This window comes from Lolium rigidum, chromosome 1 (genome assembly GCF_022539505.1).
Source record: "Lolium rigidum isolate FL_2022 chromosome 1, APGP_CSIRO_Lrig_0.1, whole genome shotgun sequence".
NCBI lineage: Eukaryota > Viridiplantae > Streptophyta > Magnoliopsida > Poales > Poaceae > Lolium > Lolium rigidum.
In genome coordinates, this window is record NC_061508.1 from 108,891,806 (window position 1) to 108,911,971 (window position 20,166).

Here is a 20,166-nt window from a genome sequence, read left to right on the forward strand (position 1 = left end):
TTGTTGTAGCACCTCTCTTCTTACTTTTACACTCGTTAGATTTCTCCTTCCCAAAGGATTGTTTTGGGCTATCACACCCAGCGTATGCAGCAACCAAGGTGGCAAGGAAAACACAAATCTCCCTAGCAACGAAAGCTCTAGGCATAGGTGACAATACCGCTGACTTAACAACCTCATCCCCTATAGGAACCATCTGCCTGCAGGACCCAAGCGAGAGAGAGGCCGGCGCGTCGACATCACCACTCTTCTCAAGGTCAAGCATCTCAGCAACGCTCATGTCCATGCCCTCGTGCTCAGAGGCAGCCAACATGTCAGGTAGCGCCAACTGAGGAAACAACAGTAGAGATGCTCTTTCTCGACACCTCAGCCCCCGATGACAACTGCTCAGAGAAGTCAAGTGCGACTAAAGTGGAAGCACTTTCGGATTATTACGACTAAAGTGGGAGCTATTGTAGGAGACATAAAGATGGAAAACTTAGCAAATTGGTGCAGTAGGATCTCGCAAATTTATTTAATTAAAGACCATGTCCATCCCTGTACTCATCAGCTGATAATTTAGCATGCCTTGCTGCGTATGGTGATAATAAGACCATCCAACCTAATCATTGTGAGCTCCAAGCGCATCCAAGCCCCTTCTGATTCTAATTGTGATCTCCATTATTTTCCCTCCATCCACCCAAGATATGCTTATTTGCCTTTAAAAGTTCATCTCTCCGACTCTCTTCTGGTGGATGGAAACTGGTACAGTCAGTGTGTATCGTCTTGATTGTGTTTACGTGGCAAAGCCCGGGAATTTCCCATCCTTCTGCTTTCGCTACTCTTTTTTTTAGAGTAAATTCTATTTTTTACCCTCTAGTTTTACAATTCCTGACAACAATTACCCCATTTAATAAAAAGTTTTCCAGTTTACCCCATTTAGAAGAATTTGTGCCAATTTCTACCCCATCTAACGTTTTATCATTACCTTTAGCTAGACCATGTTATCGTGTTATTTGCATTTTATCATTGAGGCTGCATTTTGGAGCTAATACACTTTATCCTTGACAATATTTCCCTCCTAGTCCTCTTCGGCCTCTGTTACAACGCCGTCCGTCGCACCGCGCCCTCTCTCACCGGTCGCTGCACAACCTGTGTATCAGTTCCTTGATCTCATCTCCTAGCTGCTCCTGGATTAGTTGCATCAATCTATTGGTTGAAACCTACTGGAGAAGCTACACCATGCATACGTCGGCGTGCTGCTATGTACTAGTACCAGAACAAGAACAAAACGCATGTATTAAGAGTGTACAACCAAGTATACATACATTAATCGGTCGACTACAACTAGTGCACTAGAATGAAAGCTAACAATTACTCTCATTTAGTTGTCTCTAGCCAGCAGAATAAGGCGGCATCATGGTACCCGTCAACACATGTCGGCAATGATTTGGTTGCACAATCCCACGACGAGTTTGCTATTTTGCCAATACACGAGAGTACCATGCTAGTGCCGTAGTGTGGTACTAATAGGGATTATTGTGAAGTTTAGGAGAGCATGGCCAAGAGAGAGCGAACGCGATGTGACTGTGTAAACGAATTAAGAGGGTAAAAACCGGCACAAACATCACTAAATGGGGAAAGAAAAAAGGAATTTCTGCTAAATGCGGTAATTAGTGTCACAAACATGAAACTAGAGGGTAAAAGATGGAATTCACTTTGGTTTTACTTGCAGCTTTTTTTCAGCCTTTTTTCCTTTTTCTAAATCTTTTTTAGGGGACCTTTTTTGGTGTGCATGAAAGAACGAATATGTCTACACCAAAAGAAGACCAAATAAAAAATATACGCATATATGTCTCGTCCTTCCTTTTGTTACGAGTCACTTTTTTGTGTGGAGGCAGGGGCTGGTCCACCATTGAATTAGAATGAGTAAAAGTCAAATCCATATTGCACCATGCCAACAAGGCCGATGAGTTATCTCATCACCCTTTTCTTTTGGGAGCGTCGCACGAAAATTTGATTCTGTGGCGCACGGGTGGTGCGCCACAGAAACGTCGCCACAAAAATAAGCTTTCTGTGGCGCACCTGGTCGTGCGCCACAGAAATAAGGTTTCTGTGGCGCACTTGTTCTTAGGTGCGCCACGTAGAAAGCGTGCGCCACAGAATTGCTTCTTAGTGCGCCACAGAATTTGCTTGTATTATACACGATTTTGTGCTGCCTGCTACACATATGCAGTTTATACACAGCAATACAGATACACAATACAGATACACAGGTTATATACAGCAACATTCAGATATAATATAAATATCATGTACATTGCACAGATATAACATAGACATCATCATCACATTACTTAGAGCCCGATCGAGATACATATATAGTGGCAAGTGTCAAATGTTTTGCATACAACTCTTAATTCATACAAAATTCACAATTTCGAGATACAAAGTAGTCTTCATCCGGTTCCTCCTTTGCTCCGTCATCTCTACCCACCGAGCTCGCTTGCATCGGGGTCCTTCCATCCAGTTCCTACTATGATGAAAATGGAAGAAAGTGAGACCAACAAGTATCCGATGCACAAAAGAAATGGAATAAATGCCTCATACATTGTTGGTCAACACAAATATTAACATTCAGGGACGGTGTAAGTGAGACCAAGTCCGATGCACAAGATATTGATATTTGTGCTATCTTACCAGGCTCACTTACGCCGCCCCCGAGTGTACGGTGACCAAACATTTTAATCATCGGCATTTTGAAAATGTCAAAGCAAATGGAATGACAAAATGGAATAAGTGCCTCATACATTGTTGGTCAACACAAATATTAACATTTAGGGATGGCGTAAGTGAGACCAAGTCCGATGCACAAGAGATCGATATTTGTGCTATCTTACCAGGCTCACTTACGCCACCCCCAAGTGTACGGTGACCAACATTTTAATCATCGGCATTTTGAAAATACCAAAGCAAATGGAATGACAAGGGCCTCATACTTTGTTGGTCGAAACAAATATTAACATTCCGGGACGGAGTTAGCGAGCCGGGTAGGATGCACAAGAGATTGATATTTGTGCAATCACACGAGGCTCACTAACACCGCCCCGAGTGTACGGTGACCAAGCATTTTAATCATCGGCATTTTGAAAATCTCAAAGCAAATGGAATGACAAAATGGAATAAGTGCCTCATACATTGTTGGTCAACACAAATATTAACATTTAGGGATGGTGTAAGCGAGGCCAGGTAGGATGCACAAGAGATTGATATTTGTGCTATCTTACAAGGCTCACTTACGCCACCCCCGAGTGTACGGTGACCAAACATTTTAATCATCGGCATTTTGAAAATCTCAAAGCAAATGGAATGACAAAATAGAATATGTGCCTCATACATTGTTGGTCAACACAAATACTTTGCGTATGGGCCCCCTTTCCCCGGTCGGCGTTCCGTCAACGGGTGCTTGACGACACAACAACGCCGATCCGCATCTCCGGCGCAGTAACCACGCCGGTCCCTCGTTGTCCAGTGAACGAGTCCTTGATGCAAAGACCGTGCCGGCCTGCCCAGCGATTATGCCGGGCCGTGTTGCCGCGCTTCAAGCCGTGTGTCCCGCGCCCCGCACTATTCGCCTGCTTGCCCGGTGAACCAATAGGTTGATCGTTGGAATAAGGAAACCGATGACGCCGGTCGCAAGATTAAATTGCGATCGGCCGTCATCGGCTTCCTTATTCCAACGATTAGTCTATTCGTTCACCGGGCAAGAAGGCGAAGAGTGCAGGGCGCATGATCGACACGGCCCGAAGCGCGACAACAGGGGTCGGCATGATGCTAGGGAGGCCGGCACCGTCTTGGCATTAAGGACTCGTTCACGTACTGGGACGGCGAGAGAAGAAAAGTGGTGCTGCGCCGGAGAGGCATGTCGGCGTTGTTGTCTCATCAAGGACTCGTTCACGGAACGGCGGCCAGGGAAGGGGGGCTCGTCTACAAAGTATATTGCGGCGTATAGGTGACCAAACATTCTAATCATCGGCACTAAAATGGAAGAAAGGCCAATGCAATTAAGAAGTAGCTAGTATGAACTAAATGGAATGCCTCATACTTTGTTGGTCGAAACAAATATGAACATCCCGGGATGGCGTTAGTGAGGCCAGGTAGGATGCACAAGAGATTGATATTTGTGCCATCACACCAGGCTCACTAGCGACACCCTGAGTGTACTGTTGACCGAACATTCTAATCATCGGCACTAAAATGGAAGAAAGAGCCAAGTGGTATCAACTAAATGGAATGCCTCATACTTTGTTGGTCGAAACAAATATTAACATCCAGAGATGGAGTAAGTGAGGCCAGGTAGGATGCACAAGATATTGATATTTGTGCCATCACACCAAACCTCACTTGCTCCACCCCGAGTGTACGAGTGATCGACCAACCATCTAATCATCGACAAGTAAATCACTTGGGGTAATGTTAAAATGTTTGTCTCCATATTTGGGAGACATTTTTAATATTGGAGTCTAGCTAATGGAAATCAAGAACTAGTCTTGATCTCCAAATGGTGATTAGAGGAATTTATTCATCTTAAGCAACATTAGGGACAAATGGGATCATGCAAGGGACTTGGGTCATTTGGATCATAAGGCATCAATTAAGGAGGCAACCAGGGACAAAGGGAAACATTTGATGATCCATTATCATAGGCAACAAAGCAGCAACTTTTTCCCCTCTAATCTAGCTAGAGTCCTTAAAAGAAATCCATCATAAGCATGGTCAAATACACATATATAGCATTTGGAGAGCAAACAAGCAGTAGCCATATCACTCAATCCAATAATATAGTAATTTGGATCATAAGGCATCAATTAAGGAGGCAACCAGGGACAAATTAAGGGAAACATTTGATGATCCAAGTAAGTGCATGACACTTTGAGCTACCCAAGAATAAAGGCCAACGAGTGGATAAACATCTCGCTCAACCATTTCTTGCACTAGAGGAAAAGTAACCAACATTGAAACTTGAATAGTCAAGTGACACTACAAGCAGCTCACACACACATGCAAACACATGTGTTGACAGTAACTAATGGATATCAAGAACTAGTCTTGATCTCCAAATGGTGATTAGAGGGAATTTATTCATCTTAATTAAGCAACATTAGGGACAAATGGGATCATGCAAGGGACTTGGATCATTTGGATCATAAGGCATCAATTAAGGAGGCAACCGAGGGACAAAGGGAAACATTTGATGATCCATTATCATAGGGACATAAGTCAAGATGCTCAAACACACATAGCATGCATGGAGCAGATGCTCCAAAGGGATTATTCATCACTTGGTATATAGACCAAGTGATGCTGTAAAAGAGAGGCCAATCAAGAACCAGATGAAATCCGAGTAAGTGATAGATATGCCTAAACAAGCAACAACACATAGCATATCCCAGCCTAACCGGATGAGACAAGTCTTGGTAGCCAACTGAATCACCTAGCACCACCTAGCCTTTTAAAACCATCGAAACAGATCCTTTTCTTCAAAGGATACCACAGTGGCATTCATTTACATGATCCCCTACTGTGGATATCTCTATTTTCATCAAAGCCAACACAAGAAATAGAAATTTATCATTACTCAGTTGAGTTCAAAACAAAGCTGAGGTACCATAAGGGATTATTCATCACTTGGTAGTAACCATCATAAGCATTCCATTTAAATCACACATTTTAGTATATGTTCTTATCCAAGTTTTTGCCTCAGCCTTTGCATCATTGGCTGCTAAGACATCAAGCTTCTGGCCAGGGAGCATTCTTTATTTTTAGGGAACTATATGAACTATATGCACATGATCCAGTAAGCATCCCCACTAATCAGAGCATTATAAGCATACCATAAGCTCACAAGAATCCATCAAGTAAATCATCGTGGGTCCAAAAACTTGGGGTCCGAAAACTAATCCCAACAGAGAATTACTTGGGGTCCAGAAAACTAATCCCGAGCCAACCAAGAGCAACTATAAATATGTATGTATACAAGCCCACCGAGTAGCATTTCATGCATTTAAATTCCTATGAACCAGTTAACCTCACTCGAGCACAACAAGCATTTAAATGAACAGTAGCATCAAATTCCTATGAACCCATCAAGAAAATTGTTAACGAGCTAACCTCACCGAGCACAACAAATGAACCAAGTAGTAATAAGCCATCAAGATTAACAGTTAACCTCACCGAGCACAACAAATGAACCAAGTAGCATCAAATGAACCAACCGAGTAGCAATGCATCACTAGCGAGCAATGCATCCAGAGCCAACAAATGAACCAAGTAGCATCAAGATTAACGAGCTAAGCATCACTAGCAGACAATGCATCCAGAGCCAACCGAGCGAGCATTTCGTCGAGCACGTTGTGCTCGCGCGGGAGGAAGAGGGAGGGGAGGGGAGGGAGCTTACCGACGATTTGGACGAGCTGTGGAGGAGCTCACCGACGACGACGGCAGGGGTGGAGGTCGCGGCGGCTCTTCCACCTTGACGCGGCGGCGGCTCCTCCACCTTGACGCCGCGCCGGCCCCTCCTCCTCCACGCCGCAGCGGCTTGTGCTGCCGGTGGCGGGGATGGGTGGAGCGTGGCGGCATCCGGCCCTCGCGGAGGAAGGCGGCGGCGGCGGCGACGGCCGACGGCATCGCTCGCCATGGAAGGCGGCGCGCGGGAGAGAGGGGAGAGAGGGAGAGGAACTTCGTGGCGAGGGAGGGTACGGCCTTGATATAGTACACGTTATTTACGTGGCGCACCGAGACAAGTGCGCCACGAAAACATTATTTTTGTGGCGCACTGTCGCCGTGCGCCACGGAAGAAGTAATTTCTGTGGCGCACCGAGGTTTGTGCGCCGTAGAAATTGTAAAACCAATGGTTGGGGGTGACAGGGTGTGGGGCCCACCAAGTTTTTGTGGCGCACGGTTTAGTAGTGCGCCATAAAATTAAGCTATTTCTGTGGCGCACCGAGCTTCATGCGCCACAAAATAAGTTTCTGTGGCGCACTCAAAACGGTGCGCCACAGAACTAAGCTTCGCCTATAAGGGTTTTCCTACTAGTGTAGAGATCAGTCGTCTGAGACTTAATAAGTCTAAGTCGCTGACATCAGTAGCTTATTAAGTCGTGTACTATTTTAATTTTGGTGTCCAATTTTGTGCGTTCACATTTTTCACTAGAAAAAATAATCTGTGCAACCTTTAAGACATAAGAAAAATCTTAGTAGCAATTTACGTGTAACTGGAAAAACTCAGTTGCAATCCACATGTAAGTGGAAATTCTTAGTTGCGACGCATGCGTAATTGGAAAAATCTCAATTGCAACTCATGTACGTGGAAATTCTTAGTTGCAACATATACAAAACTGGAAAAATCTCAGTTGCAACGCTCATGCAATTGGAAAAAAAATATCAGTTGCAACCCACATGTAAGTGGAAATTCTTAGTTACGACACGGGCGTAACTGGAAAAATTCTCAATTGCAACCCACATGTATGTGGAAATTCTTAGTTGCAACATATGCGCAACTAGAAAAATCTCAGTTGCAACGCTTATGCAATTGGAGAAACAAAATCAGTTGCAACTCACGTGTAACCGAAAAAATCTCAGTTGCGACCCACATGCAACTGGAAATATGTCGTTTGGAACACACGCGCAACTGGAAATAAGCGGTTCCATGGGAGAGAGAAAGACGCTTTATAGATAGGAACCGTCACCACGAGTCCACTTCACAAAACCCGTAAAAAACAAGTCAACATGTTTACGCGTCGGGCCAACATCAACACAAACACATACAGCCTAAAAGTCAGAGCACGAATCTACAAGCACAAAATACGAATCTCTAAGCGCTTAACTTAAACTTATTAAGTATAAGGCGCCTGTGGTTCCAGCAAATCCGTATTCATAAAACGCATTGTATCTGGTGGGGTTAATCTGGTACCGGCTTCTGAGTTGAATGCCGGGTAGGAGCACGACGGTACTGTACTCCTCCAATCGATCGTTAGATCGGCAGTTGTGCTGAAAACCATGCGAGGAGAGCAATCTCCGTGTGGACATTGATCTGTTGTACGCTTCCCTTTGGCTTGATGGACGGGTGTACCGCGAGATTTGGTGATTACTCCCCGTTAATGCCGATGTCTCCTCAAGCTAGCTAGGGTTTTGGATCACGCTTCTAGTGCGTATTTCCTTCTGCTGCTCGCCCAGACTGGACTACAGTGTAGTGTACGATGCGGTACGTACGCATGTGATGTCTCAAGTGGTATGCGTGTGCGTGTACATACGCTACCCTGCGTCTATGGATTGAATGGAAGTGTCGCACAGATTGTTTGCTTCGTAGCTGGCTGACTGGAATAGTACCACGGCGGCTCCATGGTTTCCCGGGTAGTTGTTCGCTTGTGAAGCTGGCTATGGCTCATTGGTTCTTCATCCTCGTTTTGCGTCTAACTTTCTTTCTTTCTTTCTTCCTTCCCCAGGGTAGGTTTCCGATTGTTGTGTAGTCACGGCTCACGAGCGATGTGTTTTTAGGGAAGTTTGTGCTCCTGAACATCTCGTTTTGTGGCCAAATGCCATCAACATATGATCGATGATTTCACCAACCTTTTTGCAGACAGACAGGTCTCCAGTTGTCTTTCTGTAACGAAACTGTTGGCCTGGTAGGTTGCCGCAAAGAAAAAACTGTAGGCATTGTTGGACAGGACGCCTGAATGGTTACTGAGGCAGAGTGCACGGTACGTACAGTTGCAACCTTCCTCAATAGCGATGCCGATAGATCAGGTAATGACCATTTTAATCTAGACAAGAAGTTGATTTAACAGTTCAATTAACTGGGCGTTGATTGCTTTTCGTTTTTACCTGGTAGTTCCGCAAATCATCAAAGATCGAATTCGTTGTTCAAGTACTGCTATGTTTTCTATCTCTGTGTATGATTAGGGTTTTCTCAAACGCATCGACGATCCTTGGCATTTAATTAGTACTCCCTAGCAGGTGTCAGATGATATGAATGAAAGAATCCGGCCGGTAGCATTAGAGGTCGAGATTCCGTTGGATACGGATGTTGGAGGAGGTGCCTCTTCTCTTTTTGAACATGTCCGGCCGTTAGATCCACATGTCTATCACGCACACAATTATAAACAACAGGAAGAACCCTATACCACATCGCAACTGTTTTGGTTACCGAGAGCAAGGAAAGATGCACACCAATCATCACACGTGTACTCCGTTCGCAAGCAGCGTAGCTTGGGGATGATGGATGATTTGCATCGATCTCGGCTAAGCTACAGACACGCACGCATGCAGGCAAAGCTCAGGTGGAGGAGACCAATGGTGGAATTCGGATTGACCGATCGGTGCGCGCCCAATTCAAGGCTCATCATGCTGCTCCACCTCCGCCTCCACCATGGCGGGCACTCAATGGATTCCGCCATCCATCCATCCATCCATCGTCTTTGCATGGGGCTCCTGAGGGCATCTCCAACGCGGAGACCCAAACCCAAAAACGGACGCTCCCAGCGTCCGGTTGGGTCAAAACTGCACCCAACGGGGCAACCCATCTTAAAAACGGACCCTCTCAGCGTCCGGTTTGACCCAAAACTGACTCAAATATTGGAGCGATTTGGGTCGAGGCGGACACGAGCGCGCGTCCATTCTGTCCGGCCGGACACGCGTTCTGGCCCATTTGACAGAGAGACAAAACCAACCCAATAGACCCCACATCATTCTCTCTCCTCTGTCCTCCTTTCCCCCATGGAAATTGTTGGTACAGCCGCCGGAAATTGGCTCGCCTCGTGGACTGCCGACGTCGCCTACTCATGGAGCAACCGTCGCCGCCGTCTCCCTTTTTTTTCACACCTGCCGGAAGTCGCCGGACGTCGAATGGCGGCGGACGGGGCCGCGCGCCCGCGGCGAGCTTGGAGCCGCGCCGGCGACGTCGAACGACGGCGTACGGGGCCGCGCGCCCACGGCGAGGGCGGAGCTCCTCCGGCCGAGCCGGCCATGGGCGGGGGCGGGCACGGGCGTGCACGGGCGGGGCGTGCGCGGGCCGGGCGGGGCGGCGCCGGCCGCGCGGCCACGGGCGAGGCGGGCACGGGCGTGCACGGGCGGGGGCGGGCGGGCGAGGGCGGAGCTCCTCCGGCGGCGCCGGCGACGGGCGGGCGTGCACGGGCGGGGCGTGCGGGGCGTGCGGGGGCGGGGCGAGGCGGAGCTCCTCCGGCGACGCCGGCCACGTGCGGGGACGTGCGCGGGCGGGGAGGGCGTGCGCGGCGGGGCGGGCGAGGCGTGCGCGGGCGGGCGGCGCCGGCCGCGCCGGCCACGGGCGGAGGCGTGCGCGGGCGGGCGCCGCCGGGCGGGCGCCGGCCACGGGCGAGGCGGGCGGGCGAGGGCGGAGCTCCTCCGGCCGGCGCCGGCCACGGGCGGGGACGGGGCCGTGGCCATGGCGGGCGCGGGGCGGGGCGCGGCCGGCCACGGGCGGGGGCGGGCGGAGGCGTGCGCGGGCGGGCGCCGCCGGGCGGGCCGGCCACGGGCGGGGACGGAGCTGTGGCCATGGCGGGGCAGGGTCACTGGCCTGGTTTTGCCAACTAGTAGTAGTATCTGGAGAAGAGGAATAGGGATGCGTCTCACTGCGCGTTGGGGAAAAAATAAAGCCACGGACGTCCTCGTCTGTCCGCGTCGCCGGAAGGCGACCCAAACAGCCAAAATCGGACACAAAAACGTGTCCGTTTGGGTCGGCCGGTTGGAGATGCCCTGATACACGCAAAGCCTGTGCGCGATGCGTGACCTGCCATGGCATCTCGACCCTACCAAATTTATATGCAACCAAACATATATTCTCCTTTTGTTTCATCCATTCATTAGATTTATGCACAGGAGAAGAATGTCCTGCCATGTTTCGGCACTTAATTGAAAGCTACGGCTGCAACAGGCACCCCTTCCATGTCCATGTGGTTATCTTGTAATTCAATGCAAAGGTGGGAGACGGGACAGACGAAATAACTGTGCCAATAAATGATGGCTTTACCATCTGTGTATACTGTTATTTTTCTCTTCACATCTGTCAATTCTACTCTGGGTCTCTTTGATTCAAAAGATTTTCGTAGAAATGTTAAGATATCCAATTGTTGTTTGATTTGTAGGTTGAACCTCATAAGTTTTCTCGTAAGAATTTATTTGTGTTGCATTCCATACAAAATTTGGCATCAACTCAAACCTCTTGGTAATAATCGTTTTCTTGTGGTAGAATCAAATAAAAAATTATATATTAAAAATCATGTAGGATAAGAATGAATGTGAGATCAAATTCATTCATTTTTCCTATTTCTGTGTTTTCGAAATGCTGCGAATCAAAGAGGCTTAGGCATAGTTGTTCGCAGGATTTGAAAAGCATTGTAATTAAAAAAAGGTAAATCAGATGCCATGCTATCTTATAGCACATATAAACCGGGGGCTCTGGGACAGGATTTGCATATGCACTAAAATTTGTTTGATTGCATCACAAGAAACAAAGAAGTCTGAAACAGAGGTTTGAGTGGATGTTAAATTTTCTATGAAATATTGTGCAAAAAATTCCTTTGAAAATAAACTCTATCGGGCCACCCTACAAATCAAACAACCACTATGAAAAAAATTAAATATTTAAATACTCCAAAATTTCTATGCAAATCCTTCAAATTAAAGAGGACTTGAATACACAAAGCATAGATTTATTTTATGGATGATTGGGTGCATGTCATAGTTGTCACGGGAATAAAGGACAATTTTCACCCGAGAAAATTTTACTTTTGACCAACATGCACATTAATTTATTCAAAGTATTCACATGATTTTTAGTCCTACAAACAAAACAGGCTTTTCCCACCGGGGGTCGAACCCTAGCTTTGACGCTCTGTTGTCTCATAAATGCGGAATTTTCATTCAGCTGGAGACGACAGTTCTGTTGACTGTGAGGTGTTTGTGAAGGCTTCGTCAGGGCCCAGTCTCTAAAAGATGCTTAGAGCATGTCTAACAGGCCCCGTATTTCGCTGCTCCGTATAAGGCTCTAATTTCGCCCCGTATCGAAAAACTGCTCCATTTCGAGCCATGCCGTCTAGCAGACCCCGTATTTCGCCCCGTATTTTCAAAAATTAAAACCCCGGAAGTTCATCTTCATTGATCATAGTAGGGAGCATACACACATTTTGATCATATACTACGGATCATACTACTTAACCTACCTCTACTCGTCCAGGATGACGTAGGGGATGAAGGCGATCCTCGCCGCCTCCTCCCGCGCCTCCCGGGCCTCCCGCGCCTGCCGCGCCTCGAACTCCCGGACGGCGGCGATGGCCGCCGCCTCCTCCTCTCGCCTCCGCCGCCGCTTTCTCGGCGGCATCCGCCTCGGACAAGGCGACCGCACGGCGGTAGGCCGCCTCCTCTTCCTCCTCTTCGCCGCCGCCGCTTCCTCCTCGCCGCCTCCGCTTCCTCCGCCGCTGCTGCTGCTGCCGATGGTCGCCCTCCATTCCGCCAACGCCGCGCGGTCGCGCAGCCAGCTGCGCGCGCCATTTCTCGAACGCCTCGCCGCTCATCGGCTTGAGCGGCGGGTCCTGCTTGTACCACCGCCCACCCGCGGCGAACTCGCGGAGCGGGTCCGGCACGTACGAGCGCGCCGGCGTACTTGCGAGGCCGCGCGACGGCTGCCGGCGGGCCGAGAGTTTGCACTTCCAGCCGCCACGCTTCCTCTACGGTGTCCGGCGAGCGGGATCGCTTCGATCCGCTCGCCGGCGAGGACCTACTCGCGGCGGCGGGAGTCCATCCTAGCTTTTGGGGTGGAATGCGTGGCGGGGAGCGGCTAATTGCTCGCCGGAGCAGGAGCAGGAGGCGGCGGCGCGCGGCGGAGCTAGGGTTGCGAGTGAGGGTTAACCCCTCACTCGCACCTGCGCCCACTATATGTACGGGGCGACGGGGCCGATTTCCTGGGCCCCGTATTCCGCCGAAACGGGGCGGCCCGAATACGGGGCCTGCTAGACGGCCCAAACCGCGCCTGCCCCGTATGTCGCCGGAATTTTACGGGGTGGGCGGGTTATACGGGGCCTATTAGACATGCTCTTATAGTGGTAGGTGTGCGTGCATGCGTTCATCTGGATAAGTGGATGCACGTATTTGTAAACATCCATCTTTTGAATCGAAGGGAGCCCTAATGTGCTTAACCGAATAGGTTAGTACTATATAGAGTTACTTTATATAAAGTGGAATTTTTATTCGGTTGGAGAGGATGTTTCCTTCGACTGCGAGATGTCTGTGAAGAATTTGTCAATTTTAAGGCCCGTCGGCTCAGTCTCTCCAACTATTCACTCCCCAACTTATCTTTTTTAGATATCTAAATGTATCTCGAATTTGAAGCAGCAATTTTTTGGTGTTGCATATATAACATAGATGTGTGTTTTCATTTTTTTTGAGAATATTTAAACATGTTTCTTGTATTAAATAAATTAATCTCATAGATCCTATCTAAAGCCAGATCCTACCCAAGTTGTCTCAGTCTAGTACTATATAGAGCTGTAATGGAACTTTATATATGCGCAGCTTAATTTCTCGCCGCATTTTACCACAAGCCACCAGGACCTGAACCTGTGCAACGAATTCAAACACAACATTTAAAAGACACATCCCATCTATCTCTTATGAAGCAAAATTCCACTAGAGGGTTATTTAAGTTGTCTATCTCAACATGCAAGCTATCCACATCATCCATTTTATTAGCCATCCAATTATCCATGTCATCCCCCACTAACATTCATTAATACTCTATATGCAAGCTACATTATTTATTTAAACCATCCAATTATCGACATCATCAACTTTTATCCGACAACTACATAACCATTTCAAGTCAGTTTTTTTTAAGTTAGTCTCTTGACTATTTAAGCCAATTAAATCATGCATGTTTCTACAAATAACATCTTATTCCAATCAATTTATATCCTTTCGTTTTTTTCGAAATAGAGTTATCGGATAAATTCCCGCTGCAATGCGCGGGGTATCCTTCTAGTTCTCATGAACAGTTGAACACCACCTACAATCAAGATTTACGTGGCAAATGTGGTGTACGTTTTATTTAATGAATTGCATGATCCACACGGACACGGTGGTGGCGAGCTAGGCGCGCAAACCCGTTTCGCCATTGCTGCCGCCATCACTGTGTCCAGCTAGGTTCATATTTTGCGAATGACCAGTTTGGTTCAGCAATCAATCCAGGGGAAATACAAACGAGCAACTTGGACTGTGCGTATGGTGGCCTTGAATGTCTCCGGCTTACGTAGGTTTAAATGTTACAGAGCTGGAGATGCTATTGTAGCTTGACTTGATGAATCTGCTGCACGACTCATCCCATCCAATCTGCGCGACTGTGTTCTGTTAATGTGTTGTGAATCGCATATAGTAGTGTTCTCGTGCATAGTACTCATTTTATTTCTATTTACCTCGTCTTCTAAGTTTAGTTAAAGTCGAATTTTGTAAAATTTAACCCAGTATTTAAAAAATATTAAAATTTACAGTTTAAAATCTATGGTATTATATATTTATATTATATGTATTTGGTATTGTGAATATTGATAGATTTTCTATATTTTCGATCAAACTTTACAAACTTCGATTTTGACTAAACCTAGTGTAGTGAATAGAAAATGGAGGCAGTAATGTTTCTTTTCTGAATGAGTAGTAATATTTAACTATTGCTGTGTGCCGATTGAGTTTGATGCCCTACTCGTTTCTATGCCAAAAAAAACATATTGTTGATGGCTCGATTGATTTGAAGTACCATATGAATTTTGTAGGATTTTCATGCTAGATTTTTTTAATGTGCACTATTTGATTCACTCGGACAATGTCGGCCGCCCTTTTAGGGCTGTCTGCTCACATGGCGCCCCAACTAGAACGGCTCAAATGGTTCTTTTTACCCATTTTTGTTGAATAAATAAATAAATGTGAAATAAAAATGCAAATGCATTGATCTACACATAGTATCATAAAACAATTTAAATAGTTGTTACAATAAGAACTAATGCTAGGTTTTTGAGCCACAACTAACAACATCTTGCTTTACAAATTTCCATAATCTTCTCATACAACACGTATTCTGGCCTATTATTCCTTTGTTTCATCTCTTTGTTTTCTTCCTTCAATTTCTTCTTCTCCTTTCTGAGCAGGTTTCTCTCCATCTCCATATTTCCGAACTCAATCACAGCTCGCTTCTCATGGCTATGTTCGATTCTCGACAACATCTATGCAGTGTTTCTCCTAATAAGCTAATATATTTATTATCTAACTTATTCTTCTCTTTAAATGATTTTTTAACCAACTGAGCATTTTATATATTCTCTTCAATTCCAGGACTGTTGTTATTTTTATACATGGTCGATAAAGTAGCCAGTGCATGTTGCAATTTTATTGGCCACTCAGGATCAAGCAAACATACAAAGCCACAGTCTATGAAATCATACAAATATAATTACGAACACTACAATTAAGCATATCATACTAAAAAATGCATATTGTTTTGTGATCCTACATATCCACAAGAACTTAGCTGAACCTACTAACATTCTGTTCTGCACATGGATAGAACCTCCGGCATGTGTCTCTCCCTTCGAAAGCAACGACTTTCTTGAGGACACGGTCGTCGATGCAGCAATGTTGGGCATCATTGTTGGCGAGCCCGTGGTATGATGGATCGGCTATGATCCCGGGCTTATAGTCCACCTCCGGGTACTACATCAGCCAAATGGGACCAAATTAAGCTAGTGTAACCCTAAATGCTACACTAAATCGGGGAAAAACAACTACATCAGCAAAGGACTCTTCTACGAAACTAGGTTACCACCGGTGTTACTATAGTTATAAAACGTGTTACTGGCATATTTAGTAACACTTGATATGTACGTTACTACAACATAAAGTGTAACACAAATTTTAAGGTACGGTAAAAATTATTATGTGTGATCGTCGACACCACTTAGTAACACGGCCTAGTGTAACACATCTTCAAATATGTTTTTTGCAAAAAAAAACAACCTAGATTTATTAAGAAGCTTCAGTCTACAACACACCGAAGAGAACACGAAAATTACATTCTGGTCCCTGGATGCATGTCTCCCTGCATGCTCCAACGCGGGATGAGGACACGCCGTCGCACCAGCTTCACTACTCCCCCCCGGAGCGGCCAAACCTTTGGAATCTACAGCCGGACGAAACACGGACGGGAAGTCTTCATCCTCGGCCATGGAAGGTCTTGATGTCTACGCATGCTTCTATTCTTGTAGACAGTGTTGGGTCTCCAAGTGTAGAGGTTTGTAGAACAACATCAACTTTCCCTTAAGGGAATCACCCAAGGTTTATCAAACTCAGGGAGGTAGAGGTCAAAGATATCCCTCTCAAGCAACCCTGCAATTAAGTTACAAGAAGTTTATTGTGTCCCCAACACACCCAATACACTTGTCAGGTGTATAGGTGCACCAGTTCGGCGAAGAGATGGTGAAATACAAGTAATATGGATGATTATAAGTGGTAATTGCAATCTCAAATAAAAATGGTAGCAAGCAAACATGTAGCAGAAGTGGTTGTAAACGGTGTTTCAATGCTTAGAAACAAGGCTTATGGATTTTACTTTCACTAGTGGACACTCTCAACAATGATATCATAATTGAATACAAATATCATCTCTTCACTATGCTACTCTGAACCACTCTCTGGTTGGATAACGAACACCAATTCACCGCGTTGGGCTGCAAAAGCACTCCTTAAAGTTCGCGTTCCAAACCTAGTGACACTCAACTCTGTCACTTTGAGCATCCAAACATAGTACTAACAAACACCACAATTTCATAGAGACATCCAACTCATATTATAACTCATGAGAAGTATTTATGTAATCTTTAGCCTAAGAGACACACACGATGCCCACACTGTCACCTTCACACCGTGGGGCAAGGTGTCTCCGGAGATCAAAAAAATAAAACCACTTGAGTAGCACAATAGATGAAGATTTAACATCTACTTATTCAACAAGATTACAAAGCTCATGATCACATAAAGATCACACCATGGGAGAGAAAGATAGACCACATAGCTACCGGTAAAGCTGTCAACACCCGGATTTTTAAGTCCAGATGCCTATTATGCCATACATCGCAATCCCAGGAAGATTGTTTTTGCGAGACATAATAAGTTCATATCACAGCACATCATTCATTACAAACCATAATAGTCTTACATCAAAGGATCACATGATCCAGTCTTAATACAATAGTTGATCTAAGGATCCATTACAACACACATAGCGGAAATACGTAGTAGAAGTCCATCTATTCCACAGGCAACTCTTGACGTCAGGAGACGATCCTAGTTATCGTAGACGTCCACTAGTAGGAAAACCCTTATAGGCAAAGCTTAGTTCTGTGGCGCACCGTTTTGAATGCGCCACAGAAACTTATTTTGTGGCGCACCAGGAAGTGTGCGCCACAAAAATAGCTTATTTTTGTGGCGCAAGGCTGAACCGTGCGCCACAGAAATTATGTGGGGCCCACATTCTGCCACCACGAATTATTAGGGTAGGTATTTCTGTGGCGCACAATGCTTTCTGCGCCACAGAAATAACTATTTCTGTGGCGCACTGGCTCTGGTGCGCCACAGAAGTAGTTATTTCTGTGGCGCACTGGCTCTGGTGCGCCACAGAAGTAGTTATTTCAGCACTTGTGCTGGTGCGCCACAGAATTAGGGTAAGTTATATCATCCCCGTACCCCTCCCCTCCCCTCCCCCCCCCCGTACGTTCACCTCCCCTCCCCTCTCCCCCGCCGCCGCCGCCATGGTCGTCGCACCGGCCGTCGCCGCCGCCGCCTCCTTCCTCCCCGAGGGCCGCATGCCGCCACGCTCCACCCATCCCCGCCACCTGCAGCACAAGCCGCCGCGGCGTGGAGGAGGAGGGCCGCCGCATGGAGGAGGAGGGGCCGCCGCGTCAAGGAGGAGGAGCCGCCGCGTCTTCCTCCTCCTCCACCCCTGCCGTCGTCGTCAACCTCCTCCTCCACCCCTATCGTCGGTGAGCTCCACCTCTCCCCTCCCCTCCCTCCTCCTCCACCCCTGCCGTCGTCGTCAACCTCCTCCTCGATCCACCCCTAGCGTCGGTGAGCTCCACCTCTCCCCTCCCCTCCCTCTTCCTCTACCCCTCGCTCTGGATGTGTTGATGTTGTGCTCGATCCGGATGCTCTTGTGCCGCTGTTGTTCTCCGGATGTTGATGCTGCTTCTGGACAAAATTACAGAGAGGATGATGTTGTGCTCGATCCGGATGCTCGTTGTGCTTCGTTGTTGTGGTCATCATGAATAAAAACAGTCAAACATTCTTTTTGTTTTCTTGTGTCTGTTAGCTATATATTTTTTCTATGCTCTGCCCGTGATGCTTGTGTTTTGGAGCAAGCAGCTGGCATGGCATGTGAGAGAGAGCATGAGAGAGTTCTTGGGGGCGGAGATGATGGCAACATCAGCATCGGTCCTGCATTGGTCCTGCTTTGAATTAGTAAGATCAAGTAGTGGCTTGAGTTCTCGTTGGTAACCAATACCAACAGAGAGCTACTTCATTTTAAGTAGAATTTCTTTTAAGGACTCTAGCTAGATTAGAGGGGAAAAAGATTGCTGATTTGTTGCCTATGATAATGGATCATCAAATGTTTCCCTTTGTCCCCGGTTGCCTCCTTAATTGATGCCTTATGATCCAAATGATCCAAGTCCCTTGCATGATCCCATTTGTCCCTAATGTTGCTTAATTAAGATGAATAAATTCCCTCTAATCACCATTTGGAGATCAAGACTAGTTCTTGATATCCATTAGCTAGACTCCAATATTAAAAATGTCTCCCAAATATGGAGACAAACATTTTAACATTACCCCAATGTTATTTCTCTCAAATTGACAGTTTCGATGGTATGCTTGCTCCTCACCGTACTTTATCAATTCCCTACTGATCCTAAGTACCCATGAATATCTGGTGGTGTTCTTCTGCTGTTTAGTTACTGTCAACACATGTGTTTGCATGTGTGTGTGAGCTGCTTGTAGTGTCACTTGACTATTAAAGTTTCAATGTTGGTTACTTTTCCTCTAGTGCAAGAAATGGTTGAGCAGATGTTTATCCATTGTTGGCCTTTATTCTTGGGTAGCTCAAAGTGTCATGCACTTACTCGGATCATCAAATGTTTCCCTTTGTCCCTGGTTGCCTCCTTAATTGATGCCTTATGATCCAAATTACTATATTATTGGATTGAGTGATATGGCTACTGCTTGTTTGCTCTCCAAATTACCAAGTGATGAATATATAATCCCTTTGGAGCATCTGCCCCATGCTATATATGTGTATTTGACCATGCTTATGATGGATTTCTTTTAAGGACTCTAGCTAGATTAGAGGGGAAAAAGTTGCTCGCTTTGTTGCCTATGATAATGGATCATCAAATGTTTCCCTTTGTCCCTGGTTGCCTCCTTAATTGATGCCTTATGATCCAAATGACCCAAGTCCCTTGCATGATCCCATTTGTCCCTAATGTTGCTTAAGATGAATAAATTCCCTCTAATCACCATTTGGAGATCAAGACTAGTTCTTGATTTCCATTAGCTAGACTCCAATATTAAAAATGTCTCCCAAATATGGAGACAAACATTTTAACATTACCCCAAGTGATTTACTTGTCGATGATTAGATGGTTGGTCGATCACTCGTACACTCGGGGGTGGAGCAAGTGAGGCTTGGTGTGATGGCACAAATATCAATATCTTGTGCATCCTACCGGCCTCACTTACTCCATCCCTGGATGTTAATATTTGTTTCGACCAACAAAGTATGAGGCATTCCACTTAGTTGATACCACTTGGCTCTTTCTTCCATTTTAGTGCCGATGATTAGAATGTTCGGTCAATCGTACACTCGGGTGTCGCTAGTGAGCCCGGTGTGATGGCACAAATATCAATCTCTTGTGCATCCTACCCGGCCTCACCGACGCCATCCCGGGATGTTCATATTTGTTTCGACCAACAAAGTATGAGGCATTCCATTTAGTTCATACTAGCTACTTCTTAATTGCATTGGCCTTTCTTCCATTTTAGTGCCGATGATTAAATTGTTTGGTCACCTATACGCCGCAATATACTT